The sequence below is a fragment of the Panulirus ornatus genome, chromosome 4, assembly GCF_036320965.1.
Source record: "Panulirus ornatus isolate Po-2019 chromosome 4, ASM3632096v1, whole genome shotgun sequence".
NCBI classification, from domain to species: domain Eukaryota; kingdom Metazoa; phylum Arthropoda; class Malacostraca; order Decapoda; family Palinuridae; genus Panulirus; species Panulirus ornatus.
Window position 1 is genome coordinate 10018395 of NC_092227.1, and position 22543 is coordinate 10040937.

General features: G+C 39.0%; 1 protein-coding gene across 1 annotated transcript in view; it reads right to left on the reverse strand.

Annotated features, from left to right (window-relative positions):
* Window positions 1–22543, reverse strand: part of Rala (Ras-like protein A) — a 307573-nt gene that overhangs the window by 23350 nt on the left and 261680 nt on the right. The gene's annotated exons all lie outside the window — the stretch shown is intronic.

The window sequence follows — 22543 nt, forward strand, 5'->3', positions numbered from 1 at the left end:
GTAGTTCTTGTTGTCAGAATACCACACAACCTTCAGATTTTCCTGGATATTTTCTCATTTTGAGACTGAACTTATGATAATATTGTAAATTACACTGATATGAATGATGAGAGAAGCAGTGCTTAGTGAATATTACAGTTGAGGAATACGAGAAATATTTGGTAACATTTTATGGAATATCTGTTCCTTGAAGCACAGTACTGGGAGAATCATTGAGTTAAGGAAGTCATTTAGTAATCAGGGTGCTTCAGCTTTTATTGCATTGCTTGTGGCAGCATAAGATACTGGGAACTACAGATGAGGAGTATGGAAGCAGTTTGATGTTGTCAAGTGATATGGGTCTTGCACATTAAATAGGTTCAGGCAGAGATGAATAGCCATAGGAGCAACTTTAACCTGCTGTAGCAGCTTTTATCAATTTAAACATGGTTTTAACTAGTGATAATTAGAAAAATTGGTGACTATTATTTTTATTGTTATAATGGATGGCTTATCAGTTAGAGATTTTAAAGCCTAGTGCCCCTTGAAGTGTAGCTATTGGGAATTACTAGGAACATATACAGAGATGGCCATAACCCCATGTAACTAGCGGGAACTACTAGGAACATGTACATTGTAAAGGCAAAAATGTCCCTCACCATACAGTCAACTGGTCATGAAACTTTTAGCACTGGACATATTAATTCTTTTGTTTGGCTTGCTTATTAAGGTTATTTAAAGTGCTGGCTGCATTGGCTCGCTCTGCTGATGCCCATGAACTGTCACTTTTTATATGTATTGCAGGGAAAGCAAACTTTTGACAACTAAGGGCTTCTCTGTTCTTTGCACTAAAGTTTCCTTTTTATTTCTGTTGGAATAATTTTGCAAACAGCTGATGACCATTTTACTGATGTAATAGCTGCCTCAGTTTGCCAAATTATCTGAGATTTGAAGAGCTAGACATAGAAAAGGCATATAACTTTTGAAGTAAATTGCTTGTCAGATATGTGTGTGTGTGTGTGTGTGTGTGTGTGTTTTGTATATGAAATTCATTCTTATTTTCATTTTCCCTGTAAATTTCGTTTTTATAGAGCGGAAAGGCTCAAGCACTAAGTAATTATGTGTTTTGCAAACACATGATTGTATTAGTTGCCAAAATTTTAAATAACAATTCATAGGTAAAGGAAAAGGTTGCTCATACCATATGAAGTAAGGATTTTGTATCAATACTGATAAAGACAAATATGCATGTGTCTGTGACAGTTTATTTTTTCTTAGCCTCCAGGTATTAGTTGATTGTACAATCCTGTTTACATAATTCATATTTGTAAAGTCCAACGGCATAATTTTTTCTATCTTTATCTGTTTATGAATATTCACATTTTCTCTTGTGAATGTTACAACCATACAAATGATATTTTGTAACAGTAACTTAGAGTTAAAAAAAACAATGCCTTTCCTACCTGTAATAATATTTACACATTATTCAGTGTGACTCATCCTTCATGCTTTATCAGTCACTAAGATTTTAATATTGACAGATTTTGCACAAATGTTGATGTGTTACATTGATTTAGCTGATATTGATAATGAATCAAATACATTTGTAATTTCTTGTATTTTTCCTTCTTATATTTCAAATGTAAAGCACTCATTGTTGTTAGATGAAACTACAACTTTTCAGAATTGCACTTAGATTAATCCATATTACCTGATGGGAAAGACCAGTTTTCGTGCTGCACAAAGCAAATATCAAAGTATAGTGATAAAAATACTTAACTAAAGTGATAGGAGGTGAGCATTTTTGAGTAGAGCCACACTTTGAATACATTGTTGTGGTGAGTATAGTCAGGAAGTGCCAATAGTTAGTTGGTGATACACTGAACTTTCTTTGTGAGACACTAAACTTTGAAGTGGTGTATTCCTTCTCATCCATAATGATAACAGACTGCAATCAATGGTCAGTGGTGTGAAAGATTCTCAGTTTTAGTTGTGTAGTACTTATTAGTATTAAAGACATGTATTATCATTTGTATATAGAGATTTACAGGATTTGCAGGTTTCAAATATTAATGTTTCCCATTTATCTTCCTTTTCTTGATCTCAGTTTTCCCTTCTGTTTCTTCCCATTACCTATCTAGATTTCTTCAACTGAACATATTCATATTTGTTTACTTTTTTAAATTCATATTGTTAGCTATAAGCACAGGGCATCTATTTAGTTTATTGTAGCATTGGAAACAGAGTGCAGAACCCTGTGGTAGTTATTTCAAATATTATCTCTGGGTCTGCACCTAGAATGAACAAAAAATATAATAACCAAATGGTTTAGGAAGGCTTCATACTGTGCCACTCAGATTTAGTTGCAAATGCAGTCATGTACAATAGACATAGTCAGGTAATGATGCATAGTGACTAATCTCTTAGGAGAATTTTAATGATGCAACTTCGCTTTAGATTTGGAAAATATAATGTTCATATTGGACTTATGTTGTATTCATATAGTATGATTCCTTTATAGTCCAAGAGCTTTATGATAGAGTAATATTTGCAGAACTGATCAATGATTCCAGTTGGCTTTCATGGTTTTTGATGCCTTTCATAGAAGAGGTAAGTAAATATATAATTTACCTTTTGACTTATTTTAATCATGCTCATATATGAGTTGTTTTGGCCAATTTACATAATTAGTTATTTAGAAGTGCTCTACTGCATCCATGACTTCGAGTTGTAATAGTTTCTAGACTTTGAAATATCAAAGCTAAAAGACAAAATTTACCATCAGTAATAGAGCCCATTACAGCCTAGACCCACTACCATGTTATATAAAAGAAATTGGAGTTACTGTGTCTGTTGGTCATCTTATTAACACAAACATGTTATGATTGATATTGCCAGCCCACACACTCCTTCACTCTTGAAATCATAGGCTGTTGGTTAAAATGCTCTCATGAGATAGTTCTGTGGTGGTGGTATGTTCATTTTCTTTCAGTCTTGATATTTGATAATTTGTTTTCATTGGATGTTATGAAGGCTCTGTGGTTATGTATTGTAAGCTTTTATATGCAAAACACACATGAAACATGATGTACAAAACATGCCTGAAGCATGGAGAGATCAGATGTTAATAACTACTATTTTTTTTTACTTGAATGAATAACTGCTTATTTTTAAGTGTCAAACAATGAATTCCATGGTGCTTCTTTGGCATATTATTATCATTACTGATAATCGCATTACCCATTATTCATTTTTTGCATGTATTTTGTATTAGAATATTGCTTCTTTAAGAGGACTGTAATGGCTGTATGTTAACATGCCCCTCATGTATTGTTAGGTATTATCATTTATTTTACTTGATTAATGAGATTTCATGATTAAGTAGTGTATGCCTTAATACATATACTCAAAACTCCAAGGTCAAATTGCAGCAGTTTTTTTATCTCTGGATTGATCCCTGTGAGATCCAGAGAGAGAGAGAGCACATGTTCACAGGGGATCAAAACACAATTTTGTCTCTACTTAGGGTGTATCCACCTGGATTTACATCCCTCTTCAACGACCTTGAGATTTAAGAGACAAGCCAATGCTTATTCATAGAGACCTGATAATAATATAACATACATTTAAGCTTATGATATCACCCTCCTCTATCATTCCTTTGTCCACGTTTCTACAGTATGGATTTGTTGACGTCATTCCTGTTCCATCTGTGTGTGGTATTTTTACCTTGTTCCATTGCTTATAGTCATCTTAGATTTGAAATCAGCATCACTCTTTTCATTGTGTTTTGCGATGAGAATTATAAATATTTTGATGTTTTGGGGGCATTGTGGAACAGTGAGGATTGTCAGGCATTCATGAGTTCTTTGTGGTGAAACAGTAGACTATCTCCTGGTTTTCTACACTTTTGCTTTGTCATTTTTGAAATAAGTTTGTGCTGATACAATACTGCTTTCTTTGATGTTCAATTGTTAGTTTTAACCACACAGGCTCTCAGGGTTTTGTCAATATTGTGTTGGCCAGAAATCTGCTTTAAGGTTGACCAATTAGCATATGTAGCTGACACAGGAGATACCTAAAAGTGAAGCTCACCTTTGAATTCTGGTATTGCTGGTCCCTGAGATTAACCCAGAAGAGGTTAAATCTTTTTACTATGTGTTCTACTAAAGGTATGTCCCAAATCTTATGCTGACATGGGGATGTTGCTGAATGGTATCTTGAGATGCTGGTACATTAATTCACTCTCTTGAAAGGTTTAGTTCTCTCCATTACAAATCACATTCGTATTAGTTGTTCCAGTTTTTGTTTTCTGATCTTTCCTCGTAACCTACACTTTTGTCAAGCTCAGCTCATAACCTTGTGTCATCGGAGGGGAAGTGAAGACATTACTCTGAGGCTTAAGATTACCATGCCATGCTAGGGGAACTAAGTTTGATGATCACATACCCAACTGATGGTCACGTTTGGGTGTCTACCCAAGGAGAATCAATGTGACAACTTACAAGACTTTTCCTTACAGAACATCATTAGAGATTCTGGACAGAATTCCTCATCAAGGCTAAGTCTTAAATGAAATATGGAAATAGAGGAGGACAAAGGTGATCGAGAAGTAAGGGCAGTGAATGAAAAATGGCCAATAAGTTATGAAGGAATTGGGAAACCTGTCATTTAAAAAGAGGCAACCCATACCTTTCAGGAAAGAAATGAGATGGTAAAGAGTCTCAAAACATGGTAGTATAAGGAAAGAATCAGACATTACAGAAGCTTATCCATGAGTTGTCCACAGCCGTACAGTAATAATGTTATGCAGGGGCTTGCCAAGTATTATGTGATTTAGCTAATGGCAGCCAGTTCTTTAGAACAGAAACAGGAGTGATATCTGTGAAACAGACAAAAAGCCAACGCTTCACCAGGTAGGGAAACTTTTGAGGACAGATTTGGAGTTGGTACATCATGCTGCTTTGGAGTTCGTCAGATATGTGTCATCAGCACCTCCTCAGATTTGAGGAATTTGTAGCATTGTATGCAAAAATGTTTCATTCCTTTGTGAAATCAGAACAATTATTTTGCAGGGAGGATCTTTTGGTAGAAATTACAAATATATAGAAGATTGGAAAATAGTAAGAAATTAGATTTAAGAAGCATTAAACTCAGCTACCCCATTGGGAAATCTTTTCCAAATCTGGGTTTATACAGGTAACTGTAATCAACATTTATGGAGACAGTATAGCCAGAGAGGGAGCTGTGTATGAGAGAACAGTAAGGTTGTACACAAAATGTATCCCTTAGCTCTAAATTTAGTCGAATGTAACATATCCTGAGATCCTTGGATGAGTCTCTGGAATCTTAGTTTGAGTGTGAAACTCATCAGTAGTTGGACTTCATGTCATAGGTTTGGTTGAAATGAAACTGTAACATCTGCTTTGGCTAGCCTCCAATAGTACTTTGGCCTTGGAAGTTCATCCATCCAGGACCAAGGGAGCATCAGTTTCCTCTTTAAACTCAACAGTAACTTAATCTGATGTATAAGGTGTGGCTGAAGCAGAACCTTAGCTTTTAGTTTGGGCTAGGTTGCAATGGAACCTTGACAAAAAAGCTTTGGATTTACATTAGAGACAAAGAGAACCTTTGTAATATTTTGAATTCAGTATTTGATATTTTATTCTAGGTCTGGCTGAAACAGAACTTTATCTGTTATTTTGATCTGGATGCACCTGATCCAAGACCAAGAGGCTTGGAAAGGCAGTCCAGGATCTTAGTAGAATTTACATTTTATTCTAAACTAGGTTAAATTTATAGTTTTAAGTACAGCTGAAATGGAACATAGGTTATAGGGGAACCTTGAAGCATGGGAACTTTTCTGCGGATCCTTTTTTCATGTTTAAGAAACCAAGTCTTCAAAGTTCCTTTAGGATTCAAAATGGTCCCATGTGTCTGTTCCAGGTTTGAAGTTGGAAGAAACTTGGAAAACACAAAACCCTTTTCTCATTTATTTAGGGCCCTGCAAACTGAAGGTTTGGAATTCCCAGGCGTAATCAGCTTTTCCATTCATTGGCTTGTTCATAATTAGTTTCAGTGAGATAACTGCAAAACTCATTCCTTTTTTTTTCTAAATATAGTTTGAAGATAATTTGTTGGAAAAACAAAGAGCATTATTTATTCTTGGGCTAAAAGGTCAAAGGTCAAGATTACACAGCACTCTGAGTTGATATTATAGATGATTTTGTTTCTTTACAGTGCATAAGGCCTTGCAGAGTAATGTTTGGGGTCTTGTATAGTAATTAGCTATTTTGCCAGTCCATATAGCTAGTTGTTTATATACAATTTATTTGTGCAGAATAAGCATCTCTGCTACATGATTTTGTTTCCATTTGATATTTCAAGTTCATCTGGGTTAATATCATTAACACCCAACATAAGTGTTTCCCTAAGATCAGGAAATGTCATTATTGATTTTGAGGTCAAAGGTCAAAGTCACTTCCATTTGTAAATGATTTCAATTCTGCACAGTGACTTTAGTTTTACTGGATAGATTTCATTAAAACTTGGTATTTTTCTTGGGTAAAGGGAGGTTGCTTTTGACTTTGAGGTCGATAGGTCAAAGTTTGAGGTCATTGCCAAACTTGTAAATCATCTTTAATCAAAATAACTTTAGGTCTGACAGATGGATTTCATTGAGATTTGGCTTGTATATTTACCTTGGGGTAAGGCAATTGCATGTTGATTTTGAAATCAAGAGATTAAAGGTCAAGATCACTGCCACACACTTGTCAGTGATTTTGTTCCTGCGCAAAAACTTAGATCTGCTGGATTCATGATCTTTAGAGTAACTTTTCATGATGCAGTTTATAGTCGAGTAGATTCATCTTATTGCAATATTTACATGACTCTGCCTTGTAAAACACTACAGGAGCCTCTTAAGGATTAAAGAGATGCTTAGAGAGGGAGTAAGTATACTTATTTATTTGTAATTATCCCAGGACCATCTTTTATGAGTTCTGGTGTTACCCAGGACCTTTCTAAAGGCTCCTGCTGCTCAAGTCTGTGCTACTTCCAGTAACAGGGAAATGTAAATTCCTTTGGAGTGAAAAGTTCCTTGACAAGACTGTATTCCCAATGTTCAAAGCCTTGCCAAAGGTGACTTTTCACTCATGATGTAACCTCATGCTGGCAGAGTGCAGTAACACCTGTAAATGTATATATATGTGTGTGTATATATATATTTACATACTTCCTGCCCAGGAGTCCCTTCTATCCTTATGAGGCTCCTGTGGCACTCAGGAAGCTAGCCATATCCATTGGTTGGGACTACATGTCATAAAGTCTTGTGATGTGTGTGTATGTCTATGTACAGAGAGTGCAGAGCAATTCAGTGGTAAGTGCTTGATGCATCATGGCAAGAGGTAAGTGCTTGGTAAGTGCTTGGTGCATCATGGGCATGAATGGTCTTGGGATGTGTTGGGCATGTGAAGCATCTGGGGTAAACCTTAGAAAGGTCTGTGGGACCTGGATGTGGATAGGGAGCTGTGGTTTTGGTGCATTACACATGACAGCTAGAGACTGAGTGTGAATGATTGTGGCCGTATTTGTTTGTTTTCCTCACTGAAGCAGGGGTAGTGATGCTGTTTCCTGTGGGATGGGGTAGTGACAGGAATGGATGAAGGCAAGTATGAATATGTACATGTGTATATATGTATGTGTATGTATATGTATGTATATGTGCATGTATGGGCATTTATGTATATATATATATATATATATATATATATATATATATATATATATATATATATATATATATATATTTTTTTTTTTTTTCGCTGTCTCCCGCGTTTGCGAGGTAGCGCAAGGAAACAGACGAAAGAAATGGCCCTACCCACCCCCATACACATGTATATACATACGTCCACACACGCAAATATACATACCTACACAGCTTTCCATGGTTTACCACAGACGCTTCACATGCCTTGATTCAATCCACTGACAGCACGTCAACCCCGGTATACCACATCGCTCCAATTCACTCTATTCCTTGCCCTCCTTTGACCCTCCTGCATGTTCAGGCCCCGATCACACAAAATCTTTTTCACTCCATCTTTCCACCTCCAATTTGGTCTCCCTCTTCTCCTCGTTCCCTCCACCTCCGACACATATATCCTCTTGGTCAATCTTTCCTCACTCATTCTCTCCATGTGCCCAAACCATTTCGAAACACCCTCTTCTGCTCTCTCAACCATGCTCTTTTTATTTCCACACATCTCTCTTACCCTTACGTTACTTACTCGATCAAACCACCTCACACCACACATTGTCCTCAAACATCTCATTTCCAGCACATCCATCCTCCTGCGCACAACTCTATCCATATCCCACGCCTCACAACCATACAACATTGTTGGAACCACTATTCCTTCAAACATACCCATTTTTGCTTTCCGAGATAATGTTCTCGACTTCCACACATATGTGTGTGTGTGTGTGTGTGTGTGTGTGTGTTCCTATGAGTCCACGGGGAAAATGGAACACAAAAAGTTCCCAAGTGCACTTTCGTGTAATGATCACATCATCAGGGGAGACACAAGAGAGAAATATGACAGTCAGTTGATATACATCGAAGAGACGAAGCTAGGACGCCATTTGGTAAACAAATCACATGTTTACCAAATGGCGTCCTAGCTTCGTGACTTCGATGTATATCAACTGACTGTTATATTTCTCTCTTGTGTCTCCCCTGATGATGTGATTATTACACGAAAGTGCACTTGGGAACTTTTCGTGTTTCATTTTCCCCGTTGACTCATATCTTGATCACACGCAAAATTGTGATCCTTTCCAATATATGTGTGTGTATGAGTGGATGGGCCATTCTTCATCTATTTCCTGGCACTACCTCACTGGCACGTGAATGGCGATCAAGTATAATAAATATATAATATATATAAATATAGAGAGAGAGGAGCAAATGTGTGTGTAAGAGTGGATGGAGAGCTGGGCAAAAGTTTTGGGATACATGTAGGTGTGAGGTAGGACTGTGTGATGTCACCATGGCTTTTTGATATATATATATGGATGGAGTGATAAGAGAGATTAAAGTAAAACAAGGGAAAAGGGGCATGGCAGTGAGATATGATGGCTAGTGGCAAGCCTGTTTGTAGATGCTACTGTGTTGTTTGCGAAGAGTAAAGAGGAGTTGCAGAATATTGTGTGTTTTATGATCTGTGTATTTGCAGAAGGTTGTGTGTTTTATGATCTGTGTATTTGCAGAAGGTTGTATGTTTTATGATCTGTGTAAGTGGAGGAGATTGAAGATAAATGCAAGTAAAGGTAAAGTAATTGTGTTTGAAAGGAAACAGAGTGAAAATATTGATTTTGTAAAACCATATGGAGTGAAAGAAGAAAGTGTACTAAATTGTACTGTGGATATGGGGGGGAAAAGACTGGAAGAAATGAGGGAATTTGTGAGCTGTCTTGGGTAAGTGAGGTGATATGAAAGGAGAGCGGCATAGGGTAGAAGAGTCATTCATTCCCTTAATAGAATAATGAAGGGTAGAGGGCTAAGTATGGAATTCAAGAGGGGATTAAGGGATAGCACAGTCCTCCCAATCCTGACCTGTGCAGCTTAGACACGGACGTGAAATGAGGCAGAGGTCAAGAATCCATTCTGTGGAAATAGAGTTATTTGAGAAGAGCATTTGGTATGACTAGATGGAATGAAGAAAGAAATGAAATGGTTTATGAGAGATGTGAAATGGCAAGGAATGCAAAGGGAATGAATTGTTCAGTGGTAGAATAGGTGAAATGTAATACTTTGAGGTAGTTTGGGCATGTGGAAAGAATGCAAGACTGGGAGTTTGCAAGGAGAGTGTATGATAGTACACTGAAAGTGGTTGGTGTGAGTGGTAGACCATCTGCAACATGGGCAAATAGGGTAGAGGAATACTGGAGGAAGAGAAACAGAGAAGAATGCTTGGAATTGTGTATGCAAGGGAGGCATGCAAGGACAAGTGGAGGCTCATTTGCCGTGGCCACCCCTTGATGGGAGTTCCTAGAGGGAACAGGCATCAGATATACATACCTACATACATACATATGATAATGCTCTAATACTGCATTAACAATAGACAGTAATGAATTAGTAGTCCTGTGTGTGATGTTGTTTGCTGTTTTATATTTGTAACTGACCAGAAAATAAACTCTCTTGCTATGTATATATCAGGTAAATATCAAAGGTGATGAATGTTTTCTAGCAGTTTATTTTTGACTGATAGAGTGTAAAAGCTGGCAATGAGTTAAACAATTTGAAACTACGTAGGGGTGAACATACAGAGCCATATATTAAAAATCCGTTTATTAAAATGTTTAAAGGTTTAGTGAAATACTGTAGTTACACAAATCTCAACATACATATAGACATCAAAAGTATACAGTAGTCGTTAAGTACACCTTGTAGAATTCCTATGCTTGTTTTTCCTCACATTGTCTGTGACACAAAGATGCAAATGGATATCAAATTTGCATTTAGTTTTGAAGTTATATGATACGATGTTACCAATGAAATGCTAGTACAATTTGTATATGGATGCTTTGCTTAGTTTATACTTGAGATTAAAGAAGTTTGTTTCTTTTGTTATATTCTACCATGATTGTTAACAGTTTTCCATTTTCCAATCATAATTCGTATTTGTTGAGCATGACCAAGCAGTATTGTATTCAGTTTTCTGTATATTCTAATTGTGGTGAATGTATACCAGACTTTGGGTGCATCAAATTTGTTACTGGGTTGATTGGTGATATCAAGTTTGTCTAGAATGTCGGTATCACCTGAGGCACAATACCATATAATCCAGGAAATGCATTTTTCATTTATGAAAATGTATTATCAGATTAACAGGTACACAAAAGGAAAGAATTCAAGTAAATAAATCTTTTTTGAATGAATTAAAACTTGGTAAATAGTGTGTTTCTAGTGTGGTCAACAACTTTTTTTTTTTCATTGTCAGAGACAAGCTTGTGTAAAGCTTACATACTGTACTGAGTATTACTTGATTTCTTAACAAAACCCCTTCAGTGATGGTAAAAGGTCATCATCATCAAAAATGAGTCTTAAATTCAAGTCAGTGCCTTATTGTGACAGTGAAGTAGGAGGAATAATGGGTGATCTCTTTGGGGATGGATAAATGAAAAACACCATGATTTGCATGAAAGCCATGGCAATTTTGTTCTTTAGATCATCAATGTCCATATGTCATTGAGCATACATGGTGTTCTTCACAAACTCCACAAACAAAGAAATCAGTCTGTATCAAGTTTGGTGAACTTGCGAGGCCAAATAATGGGCCCACCATGACCACACTAAGTTTCACCAAAGATGTCAGTCAGGAAAGTGCGGGCTTCCAATGACTATTGTGTCAGTGCTCCATTTTATTGCAAAACAACCAGCGAGTTGTGACGGTTGCTACATGTCAGAGTATGGTTCCCAAAACATTGTCTCTTCAGCGCAGAAAAAGGCTTTGTGCATCTTGTTGTGAGTCACTCCATACCAGATGTTAACCTTGGTACTCTCCATTTTAAGTCTGTAAGTGACTTTGGAGTTTTCAGTGTCCCTTACAACAGCATTGTGGTTATTTACCCTACCACTGACCTTAAATGTCATCTCATCTGTGAACAGCTACCTCTTTAAGAATTCCTTTAGCTACCTTGTAGCTGGTGAGGGATAAGCAGCAGTAGCACCTGTCATGAAAAAATCAATAATTCTATCTTACTTGCTTCCATAGTATACTGTATAATGTTCTGTACATGTAGTCTGTAATTGACTGCATCACCTTGATGCTCACTCTTAGCTCTTATACTGGATCCTTATTTTGCATTACATGTTGTAGGCTGTTTATAATTCTTTTTCTAATTCATTTGCCATTTGACCTTCCTCTTCCTCATCTAATGAATATCCTGGTTGTCTCTTCCTCATCTGACTTAGATTGGTGGATATTCTGGCTGTGAAGCACTGCTAACTTATCAGTCAGTTTGTAGTGATGTTCTTAGACTGTGTCTCAAGATCTTCTACTCGTTTTCCTCATTTATTCATGATGTCATTGAGGGATTCATCATTTATTTCTTTGTAAACATAGTACTTGTAATGATTAAACAATGAAGGTCTCATTTTCTTCCCAGAACCTCTAGAATCCCTCCATCACCAGGCACAAATATCAAACTGGTACACACAACATGTACTTATGAGTACTTGAATCCATGATTAGTAAACCTACGAAGAGTGAGATCTATTTGTACATATATATGTATATGCCTGTTGCTCCATTAAAGTTTTATTGACACAAAGAAAAAGAGTTAGAAAAGAGCATACAACAGTTGTTGCCAGTTGGGCTCTAATCACACTTTATTAGCCTCCCAAAATGCCACCTCCGAAAAAGTGCCACCCAGGGCTGCAGCCTCCTTACACCACTGATGTTAGGCAGTATTTTTCTTGGTCCTGTTTATCCACTCCTATTGTGTATTTCATTCAGCATATTTGAGAAACATTATATTTTTCCTACATTCATTTGGTGAGCCTTTGCTCTTTAATGGGCCTTGGGCTACAGGTTTATCCACCTTATGGTTAATCCACCTGCACCTCCACAACAGTGACATTTAAGTCATGAGTGGGCTGTTATATCTTTGTCGAGTCTATGAACAAGCAGGAGCTGGATTAAGTGATATGAGTGAGGAAGGTGAAATCTTGGTGTTGTAACCACTGTGTTTTGACCTCATGTGATAAGCGCTCTCTCACACTCAACGGATTTTTGTCTCCAGAGGAGATTGGTTACTCAAGCCAAAAAGAATTATTTTTGCATTTATCATTCATTGTGGATACATTTCATGTAACTTTAGTTTTGTTTCTGCATTGCTCCTGAAGAAAATATAAAGAATCTTTGTGTGTACCGTATATCCCTTATTTATTATTTTGTGATGAGTGTGCTCAATCATATCATAGTTATATATATATATATATATATATATATATATATATATATATATATATATATATATATATATATATATATATATATATATCTTCCTAGTGTAATCTTTCTGCAGTGTATCATGCACTACTGAAGCATACAATACTTTCATATCTCTTAGATTTTTAACAAACTGAAGTTATGTAAAAGGTGTAAGTTGAGTTTCAAAAGTGCACATGTATTTTTCAAAGGTGCAAAAAAGTATACTGAAAACTTTTGAAAAGATACTTAAGATATTCATTACTTGTCTTGATAATTGTGCTGTAACTCCATAATTGTAGTCACCCCACATGCATTTTCATCAAAGATAGAAGGAAGCACAGTTAACACAGATAAGGAAAAGATACTTAAGATATCTTTACATACCCTGATAATTGTAGTCTGTTTATCTATTGTACAGTCACCCTTCATATATAATAGTTCACATCTGCATTAACTCTTTCAGGGTGTTTGATTACCCTTGAATACTCTGTAATATATATATTTTGTTCTTACCCAAATATGGTGTTATCAACTGAATACAAAATAAACCTCCTTAGTATCCATTCGTTGAACAGCGTATAATCTATCTTTAACTGTAAATACTGTTTCTTAATGTGTACAGTATTTTCAACTCCTTTTCAGTTAATCTTGAATATTTTATTTCATAGTCCTGCTCTTTGTGTATAGTCACTAAAGTTCACTAAAACACCCCCCACATCTGCATCTGGACTCCAAGCCAAAAAGTATGGTGCCGTACTGGTTATCCTGATCAATTGTGACTGGACCCTATCTATGGTCAAGTGATTTTCTTTTTGTACAGAGTATTTAGATGTATTAGCATATAACAGATTGGTAAAAGGGGCTAAATGATGATATGCCCTCTAAGGTTCAGCCCTCTTTTCTTAATACTACCTTGCTGACACAGGAAATGGCAAATTTTTATGGAAAAAAAAAATGGGTATATTTGAAGGAATAGTGGTTCCAACAATGTTATATGGTTGCGAGGCATGGGCTATAGATAGAGTTGTGCGGAGGAGGGTGGATGTGCTGGAAATGAGATGTTTGAGGACAATATGTGGTGTGAGGTGGTTTGATCGAGTAAGTAATAATAGGGTAAGAGAGATGTGTGGTAATAAAAATAGTGTGGTTGAGAGAGCAGAAGAGGGTGTTTTGAAATGGTTTGGTCACATGGAGAGAATGAGTGAGGAAAGATTGACCAAGAGGATATACGTGTCAGAGGTGGAGGGGACAAGGAGAAGTGGGAGACCAAATTGGAGGTGGAAAGGTGGTGAAAAAGATTTTGAGTGATCGGGGCCTGAACATGCAGGAGGGTGAAAGGCGTGCAAGGAATAGAGTGAATTGGAACGATGTAGTATACCGGGGTCGACATGCTGTCAATGGATTGAACTAGGGCATGTGAAGCGTCTGGGGTAAACCATGGAAAGTTCTGTGGGGCCTGGATGTGGAAAGGGAGCTGTGGTTTCGGTGCATTATACATGACAGCTAGAGACTTGAGTGTGAACAAATGTGGCCTTTGTTGTCTTTTCCTAGCGCTATGTCGTGCACATGCGGGGGAAGGCGGTTGTTATTTCATGTGTGGCAGGGTGGCAATGGAAATGAATAAAGGCAGCCAGTATGAATTATGTGCATGTGTATATATGTATGTCTGTGTGTGTATATATATGTATACGTTGAGATGTATAGTTATGTGTATTTGTGTGTGTGGACATGTGTATGTGGGTGGGTTGGGCCATTCCTTTGTCTGTTTCCTTGCACTACCCCGCTAACGCGGGAGACAGTAACAAAGTAAAATAAATGAATAAATAGATAATATTTATTTATTATTTATTTTGCTTTGTCGCTGTCTCCCGCGCCAGCGAGGTAGCGCAAGGAAACAGATGAAAGAATGTTCCAACCCACCCACATACACATGTATATACATGCAAATACACATACCTATACATCTCAATGTACACTTATGTATACACACACAGACATATACATATATACACATGTACATAATTCATACTGTCTGCCTTTATTTATTCCCATCGACACCTCGCCACACATGGAATAACAACCCCCTCCCCCCTCACGTGTGCGAGGTAGCGCTAGGAAAAGACAACAAAGGCCCCATTCATTCACACTCAGTCTCTTGCTGTCATGTAATAATGCACCGAAACCACAGCTCCCTTTGCACATCCAGGCCTCACAGAACTTTCCATGGTTTACCCCAGACGCTTCACATGCTCTGGTTCAATACAGTGACAGCACGTCAACCCCGGTAAACCACATCGTTCCAATTCACTCTATTCCTTGCACACCTTTCACCCTCCTGCATGTTCATGCCCCGATCACTCAAAATCTTTTTCACTCAATCTTTCCACCTCCAATTTGGTCTCCCACTTCTCCTCGTTCCCTCCACCTCTGACACATCTATCTCTTGGTCAATCTTTCCTCACTCATTCTCTCCATGTGACCAAACCATTTCAAAACACCCTCTTCTGCTCTCTCAACCACATTCTTTTTATTTCCACACATCTCTCTTAACCTTACATTACTTACTCGATCAAACCACCTCACACCACATATTGTCCTCAAACATCTCATTTCCAGCACATCCACCCTCCTGCGCACAACTCTATCCATAGCCCACGCCTCACAACCATACAACGTTGTTGGAACCACTATTCCTTCAAACATACCCATTTTTGCTTTCCGAGATAATGTTCTCAACTTCCAAACATTCTTCAAGGCTCCCAGTATTTTCGCCCCCTCCCCCACCCTATGATTCACTTCCGCTTCCATGGTTCCATCCACTGCCAGATCCACTCCCAGATATCTAAAACACTTTACTTCCTCCAGTTTTTCTCCATTCATTCAAACTTACCTCCCAATTGACTTGACCCTCAACCCTACTGTACCTAATAACCTTGTTCTTATTCACATTTACTCTTAACTTTCTTCTTTCACACACTTTACCAAACTCAGTCACCAGCTTCTGCAGTTTCTCACATGAATCAGCCACCAGCGCTGTATCATCAGAGAACAACAACTGACTCACTTCCCAAGCTCTCTCATCCACAACAGACTGCATACTTGCCCCTCTTTCCAAAACTCTTGCATTCACCTCCCTAACAACCCCATCCATAAACAAATTAAACAACCATGGAGACATCACACACCCCTGCTGCAAACCTACATTTACTGAGAACCAATCACTTTCCTCTCTTCCTACATGTACACATGCCTTACATCCTCGATAAAAACTTTTCACTGCTTCTAACAACTTGCCTCCCACACCATATATTCTTAATACCTTCCACAGAACATCTCTATCAACTCTATCATATTCATTCTCCAGATACATAAATGCTACATACAAATCCATTTGCTTTTCTAAGTATTTCTCACATACATTCTTCAAAGCAAACACCTGGTCCACACATCCTCTGCCACTTCTGAAACCACACTGCTCTTCCCCAATCTGATGCTCTGTACATGCCTGCACCCTCTCAATCAATACCCTCCCACATAATTTACCAGGAATACTCAACAGACTTATACCTCTGTAATTTGAGCACTCACTCTTATCCCCTTTGCCTTTGTACAATGGCACTATGCAAGCATTCCGCCAATCCTCAAGCAACTCACCATGAATCATACATACCTTAAATAACCTTACCAACCAGTCAACAATACAGTCACCCCCTTTTTTTGATAAATTCCACTACAATACCATCCAAACCTGCTGCCTTGCCGGCTTTCATCTTCCGCAAAGCTTTTACTACCTCTTCTCTGTTTACCAAATCATTTTCCCTAACCCTCTCACTTTGCACACCACCTTGACCAAAACACCCTATATCTGCCACTCTATCATCAAACACATTCAACAAACCTTCAGAATACTCACTCCATCTCCTTCTCACATCACCACTACTTGTTATCACCTCCCCATTAGCTCCCTTCACTGAAGGTCCCAAAAATATATATATATATTTTTTTTTCTTTCATACTATTCACCATTTCCCGCGTTAGCGAGGTAGTGTTAAGAACAGAGGACAGCCTTTGAGGGAATATCCTCATCTGGCCCCCTTCTCTGTTCCTTCTTTTGGGGAAAAAAAGAAAAAAAAGAGGGGGGAGTTTTTCCAGCCACCCGCTCCCTTCCCCTTTAGTTGCCTTCTACGACACGCAGGGAATATGTGGGAAGTATTCTTTCTCCCCTATCCCCAGGGATAATATATATATATATATATATATATATATATATATATATATATATATATATATATATATATATATTTTTTTTTTTATACTTTGTCGCTGTCTCCCGCGTTTGCGAGGTAGCGCAAGGAAACAGACGAAAGAAATGGCCCAACCCCCCCCCATACACATGTACATACGTCCACACACGCAAATATACATACCTACACAGCTTTCCATGGTTTACCCCAGACGCTTCACATGCCTTGATTCAATCCACTGACAGCACGTCAACCCCTGTATACCACATCGCTCCAATTCACTCTATTCCTTGCCCTCCTTTCACCCTCCTGCATGTTCAGGCCCCGATCACACAAAATCTTTTTCACTCCATCTTTCCACCTCCAATTTGGTCTCCCTCTTCTCCTCGTTCCCTCCACCTCCGACACATATATCCTCTTGGTCAATCTTTCCTCACTCATTCTCTCCATGTGCCCAAACCATTTCAAAACACCCTCTTCTGCTCTCTCAACCACGCTCTTTTTATTTCCACACATCTCTCTTACCCTTACGTTACTTACTCGATCAAACCACCTCACACCACACATTGTCCTCAAACATCTCATTTCCAGCACATCCATCCTCCTGCGCACATCTCTATCCATAGCCCACGCCTCGCAACCATACAACATTGTTGGAACCACTATTCCTTCAAACATACCCGTTTTTGCTTTCTGAGATAATGTTCTCGACTTCCACACATTTTTCAAGGCTCCCAAAATTTTCGCCCCCTCCCCCACCCTATGATCCACTTCCGCTTCCATGGTTCCATCCGCTGACAGATCCACTCCCAGATATCTAAAACACTTCACTTCCTCCAGTTTTTCTCCATTCAAACTCACCTCCCAATTGACTTGACCCTCACCCCTACTGTACCTAATAACCTTGCTCTTATTCACATTTACTCTTAACTTTCTTCTTCCACACACTTTACCATATATATATATAACAATGTAAGTAAGGGGAGTGGGGGAGGAATGGGATGTATTTAGGGAATCAGTGATGGATTGCGCAAAAGATGCTTGTGGCATGAGAAGAGTGGGAGGTGAGTTGATTAGAAAGGGTAGTGAGTGGTGGGATGAAGAAGTAAGATTATTAGTGAAAGAGAAGAGAGAGGCATTTGGACGATTTTTGCAGGGAAAAAATGCAATTGAGTGGGAGATGTATAAAAGAAAGAGACAGGAGGTCAAGAGAAAGGTGCAAGAGGTGAAAAAGAGGGCAAATGAGAGTTGGGGTGAGAGAGTATCATTAAATTTTAGGGAGAATAAAAAGATGTTCTGGAAGGAGGTAAATAATGTGCGTAAGACAAGGGAGCAAATGGGAACTTCAGTGATGGGCGCAAATGGGGAGGTGATAACAAGTAGTGGTGATGTGAGGAGATGGAGTGAGTATTTTGAAGGTTTGTTGAATGTGTTTGATGACAGAGTGGCAGATATAGGGTGTTTTGGTCGAGGTGGTGCAAAGTGAGAGGGTTAGGGAAAATGATTTGGTAAACAGAGAAGATGAAGATGAAAGCCGGCAAGGCAACAGGTTTGGATGGTATTGCAGTGAAATTTATTAAAAAAGGGGGTGACTGTATTATTGACTGGTTGGTAAGGTTATTTAATGTATGTATGACTCATGGTGAGGTGCCTGAGGATTGGCGGAATGCGTGCATAGGGCCATTGTACAAGGGCAAAGGGGATAAGAGTGAGTGCTCAAATTACAGAGGTATAAGTTTGTTGAGTATTCCTGGTAAGTTATATGGGAGGGTATTGATTGAGAGGGTGAAGGCATGTACAGAGCATCAGATTGGGGAAGAGCAGTGTGGTTTCAGAAGTGGTAGAGGATGTGTGGATCAGGTGTTTGCTTTGAAGAATGTATGTGAGAAATACTTAGAAAAGCAAATGGATTTGTATGTAGCATTTATGGATCTGGAGAAGGCATATGATAGAGTTGATAGAGATGCTCTGTGGAAGGTATTAAGAATATATGGTGTGGGAGGCAAGTTGTTAGAAGCAGTGAAAAGTTTTTATCGAGGATGTAAGGCATGTGTGCGTGTAGGAAGAGAGGAAAGTGATTGGTTCTCAGTGAATGTAGGTTTGCGGCAGGGGTGTGTCATGTCTCCATGGTTGTTTAATTTGTTTATGGATGGGGTTGTTAGGGAGGTGAATGCAAGAGTTTTGGAAAGAGGGGCAAGTATGAAGTCTGTTGTGGATGAGAGAGCTTAGGAAGCGAGTCAGTTGTTGTTCGCTGATGATACAGTGCTGGTGGCTGATTCATGTGAGAAACTGCAGAAGCTGGTGACTGAGTTTGGTAAAGTGTGCGAAAGAAGAAAGTTAAGAGTAAATGTGAATAAGAGCAAGGTTATTAGGTACAGTAGGGTTGAGGGTCAAGTCAATTGGGAGGTAAGTTTGCATGGAGAAAAACTGGAGGAAGTAAAGTGTTTTAGATATGTGGGAGTGGATCGGACAGCGGATTGAACCATGGAAGCGGAAGTGGATCATAGGGTGGGGGAGGGGGCAAAAATCCTGGGAGCCTTGAAGAATGCGTGGAAGTCGAGAACATTATCTCGGAAAGCAAAAATGGGTATGTTTGAAGGAATAGTGGTTCCAACAATGTTGTATGGTTGCAAGGCATGGGCTATGGATAGAGTTGTGTGCAGGAGGGTGGATGTGCTGGAAATGAGATGTTTGAGGACAATGTGTGGTGTGAGGTGGTTTGATCAAGTAAGTAACGTAAGGGTAAGAGAGATGTGTGGAAATAAAAAGAGCGTGGTTGAGAGAGCAGAAGAGGGTGTTTTGAAATGGTTTGGGCACATGGAGAGAATGAGTGAGGAAAGATTGACCAAGAGGATATATGTGTCGGAGGTGGAGGAAACGAGGAGAAGAGGGAGACCAAATTGGAGGTGGAAAGATGGAGTGAAAAAGATTTTGTGTGATCGGGGCCTGAACATGCAGGAGGGTGAAAAGAGGGCTAGGAATAGAGTGAATTGGATCGATGTGGTATACCGGGGTTGACGTGCTGTCAGTGGATTGAATCAGGGCATGTGAAGCGTCTGGGGTAAACCATGGAAAGCTGTGTAGGTATGTATATTTGCGTGTGTGGACGTGTATGTATATACATATGTATGTGGGTGGGTTGGGCCATTTCTTTCGTCTGTTTCCTTGCGCTACCTCGCAAACGCGGGAGACAGCGATAAAGCAAAAAAAAAAAAAAAAAAAAATATATATATATATATATATATATATATATATATATATATATATATATATATATATATATATATATATATATATATTAGGTACAGTAGGGTTGAGGGTCAAGTCAATTGGGAGGTGAATTTGAATGGAGAAAAACTGGAGGAAGTGAAGTGTTTTAGATATCTGGGAGTGGATCTGGCAGCGGATGGAACCATGGAAGCGGAAGTGGATCATAGGGTGGGGGAGGGGGCGAAAATTCTGGGGGCCTTGAAGAATGTGTGGAAGTTGAGAACATTATCTCGGAAAGCAAAAATGGGTATGTTTGAAGGAATAGTGGTTCCAACAATGTTGTATGGTTGCGAGGCATGGGCTATGGATAGAGTTGTGCGCAGGAGGATGGATGTGCTGGAAATGAGATGTTTGAGGACAATGTGTGGTGTGAGGTGGTTTGATCGAGTGAGTAACGTAAGGGTAAGAGAGATGTGTGGAAATAAAAAGAGCGTAGTTGAGAGAGCAGAAGAGGGTGTTTTGAAGTGGTTTGGGCACATGGAGAGGATGAGTGAGGAAAGATTGACCAAGAGGATATATGTGTCGGAGGTGGAGGGAACGAGGAGAAGAGGGAGACCAAATTGGAGGTGGAAAGATGGAGTGAAAAAGATTTTGTGTGATCGGGGCCTGAACATGCAGGAGGGTGAAAGGAGGGCAAGGAATAGAGTGAATTGGAGCGATGTGGTATACCTGGGTTGACGTGCTGTCAGTGGATTGAATCAAGGCATGTGAAGCGTCTGGGGTAAACCATGGAAAGCTGTGCAGGTATGTATATTTGCGTGTGTGGACGTATGTATATACATGTGTATGGGGGTGGGTTGGGCCATTTCCTTCGTCTGTTTCCTTGCGCTACTTCGCAAACGCGGGAGACAGCGACAAAGTATAATAAAAAAAATAAAAAAATAATATATATATATATTTTGCAGAAGATGAAAGCCGGTAAGGCAGTAGGTTTGGATGGTATTGCAGGGGAATTTAGTAAAAAGGGGGTGACTGTATTGTTGGCTGGTTGGTAAGGTTATTTAATGTATGTATGATTCATGGTGAGTTGCCTGAGGATTGGCGGAATGCTTGCATAGTGCCATTGTACAAAGGCAAAGGGGATAAGAGTGAGTACTCAAATTACAGAGGTATAAGTTTGTTGAGTATTCCTGGTAAATTATAAGGGAGGGTATTGATTAAGAGGGTGAAGGCATGTACAGAGCATCAGATTGGGGAAGAGCAGTGTGGTTTCAGAAGTGGTAGAGGATGTGTGGGTCAGGTGTTTGCTTTGAAGAATGTATGTGAGAAATACTTAGAAAAGCAAATGGATTTGTATGTAGCATTTATGGATCTGGAGAAGGCATATGATAGAGTTGATAGAGATGCTCTGTGGAAGGTATTAAGAATATAAGGTGTGAGAGGCAAGTTGTTAGAAGCAGTGAAAACTTTTTATCAAGGATGTAATGCATGTGTGTGTGTGTAAGAAGAGATGAAAGTGATTGGTTCTTAGTGAATGTAGGTTTGCGGCAGGGGTGTGTGATGTCTCCATGGTTGTTTAATTTGTTTATGGATGGGGTTGTTAGGGAGGTGAATGCAAGAGTTTTGGAAAGAGGGGCAAGTATGAAGTCTGTTGTGGATGAGAGAGCTTAGGAAGTGAGTCAGTTGTTGTTCGCTGATGATACAGCGCTGGTGGCTGATTCATGTGAGAAACTGCAGAAGCTGGTGACTGAGTTTGGTAAAGTGTGTGAAAGAAGAAAGTTAAGAGTAAATGTGAATAAGAGCAAGGTTATTAGGTGCAGTAGGGTTGAGGGTCAAGTCAATTGGGAGGTAAGTTTGAATGGAGAAAAACTGGAGGAAGTAAAGTGTTTTAGATATCTGGGAGTGGATCTGGCAGCGGATTGAACCATGGAAGCGGAAGTGGATCATAGGGTGGGGGAGGGGGCAAAAATCCTGGGAGCCTTGCAGAATGCGTGCAAGTCGAGAACATTATCTCGGAAAGCAAAAATGGGTATGTTTGAAGGAATAGTGGTTCCAACAATGTTGTATGGTTGCGAGGCGTGGGCTATGGATAGAGTTGTGCGCAGGAGG